The following is a 2,521-nucleotide window of genomic DNA, read 5'->3' as shown; positions in this document are numbered from 1 at the left end:
AATGTCAAGAGTCTTTTCATAAAACCTATATATAACTCAGAAGTTATGGATACCAAAAAGTTTTTAGAATAGTTCAAAACTTGCCCTCAAGTTTTGGAATTTGTAAATGCAAAGTCTCACTTTGAAACATTTAGTCCCAGATCCTATAATTTTAAAAGTTTAAAATTCAACCCTTATACTATTATAATATTATAGGTTTAATATATATATATATATATATATATATATATATATATATATATATATATATATATATAAAAGTAAAGTCATTCTTACCGTTAGTAGGTCTCATTCACGAAGCCGGTGTATAAGGGGGTGGGGGGGGGGGGGGGGTATAAGGTTACTGCTTATAAAATGACAGTTTAATGGATGTCCACTCTCACCCACCGATTTATTGACTGGTGGAAGGTCGTTAGCCGAACGGGTAGGATAGGACATTAATTCTCATTATAAATGTAATGATAATTATAAAGTAACTAAACTTATTAAATTCCCAATCTTAGTTACTTTAGGAAAATGCAAATTTGGTGCTAACCCACGAAATTGCACTTTGCACCTTGTTAAGTCGTTAGTGGAGTGTGTGTGGTTAACCGACACACTAATCTGGATTGAAAGTGCATTGAAAAGGGTAGCTTAATGTTAATCATAGATCAATGGAGCATGTGTGGTTAACCTTCACATTGATTAGGTGGTTTGTAACATTGGGTGTACCAAGCTTATTTGCATGGTTATTCACACCTTGTTTGTGATCCTCATCATCCCAGTCACAAACATGAAGGGCACAATCGAGATTTAAACATGCCATTGAAAAGTTAAATGAATCTCAAAGGATCTATAAATTTCAATCCTTTTAAAACTTAATTATCAATTTCTTTTTTCATGGTAGAAATTAGTAAATCGTCATTTACCTACCTTCAAATATTTTGGAATAGGATTACGACATCCCTCTTCCGAATTGTGAAATATTGTGTTGGGTTCTAGCCTTAATATTTCATTTGGGTGTTATATTAAGGACTTAAATCAACTAACTTGAATTTCTCCCGTTGTAGATGTCTAATATTTTGGAATAAGCTTCTCTCTTGAAGATGATGTTCCACGAGTGGATCGTGGAAGTGGAAATCATACTTCACTTCCTCCACCTCCTCCAATTATTCTCCCTAACCCATAAGTTCGAAGACTTGAGTCTAGGGAATATGGAAGGTCATGAACATTAGGTTTTACATGGTGTAACCCTAATCTTGCCACACTATATAAGAAGCCCCTTAGCATCCAAAATTGGCTACCACATACACTAGTGTTCTTGGAGATCATTGAGCCGATTTTGGTGTTAGGATATTCTCTCAAAAGTCATCATTGTCCTAGGTGTGTTGTGATTACATTTGATGTGAGACACTTGGGGAACTAAGTTTTTAAAGGCCAGACTCAAGAAGTTCTACAAGCTACAACAAAGAGGTAATTCTATGACTCTCTTTTATGTTGACTATGTCATTTCCATGCTAGTTGTAGGCTTAATGCTTTGGAACAATATTGCATGTATAATTAGAAAAAACATAGATCCAAAGAATTTAGGGTTTTATGTGCACCATAGGATGTTGTAGTATACAAAACCTAATAGTTTGTTTGTTGCATATGTCGACATGTTGGTTTAGGTTGAGGCGGTCATGCTTTGTGTTGTAGATCAACACACCCAGGGACGACCGGATAGTTTGTAGGCCTTACGATGTGGTCCAGTCAGATCGACAACCCGTAGAGCGGATCAGATAGGTTGTAGGCCCTACGAGGCGGTCCATTTAGGACGGCTGCTCGTAGAGTGGTCCAAAAAGGTTGTTGGCCCTACAAGGCGGTCCGGTCTGGCTGGCTGCTCATGTTTACATGCTTGTTTGTTATGTTTATATGGTGGTAATTTGGGGGAATTCACTAAGCGTTGGATTACAATTTTAGTTTTATTTCAGGTACTTCAGAGGAACATAGCAAGGAGAATGTGTGACCATCTACATCCTTGGTTTTAGGATTGATTGGATCTTGGGAGACTTTGTTTTAAATAATGTTTTGAAAATAATGATTATGTAAACACTTCTTTTCAATAAATAGGTTGTTTTAAAAAGTTTAAATTTATTGTGATTTTTGAGATGTTACAAGCTGGTATCGGAGCCTTGGTCGTTAGAAATTGTAGGAACATCCTTGTGAATCCAGTCTCAAACTAAGGAACTACAAAAGTTTTAAAAATGATTTCCAAATTTGCTTTAAAAAATAATCAAGAAATGCTGTGATATGTACAATCAGTCGGAGCCAGTAAGTAGACCCCAAGTTACCACATTGTTATTTGATGTTATGCTATGTTAGAACAACATTCTAGTGATAGGCTAGGGATCTTCAGGAATCGCATGATAGAATTGCCTGATTATATGATTCCTTATAGCCTTGGGTTTCTTCCTTATATGAAATTGACATCATTACTGTAGTTGCTTAGTGTATGAATCAAAATTGTACATAACTAAGATTATATATCCTGATAATGTTT

This window comes from Lactuca saligna, chromosome 9 (assembly GCF_052625555.1).
Source record: "Lactuca saligna cultivar CGN05327 chromosome 9, ASM5262555v1, whole genome shotgun sequence".
Lineage (NCBI taxonomy): Eukaryota > Viridiplantae > Streptophyta > Magnoliopsida > Asterales > Asteraceae > Lactuca > Lactuca saligna.
This window is presented reverse-complemented; position numbering follows the sequence as displayed.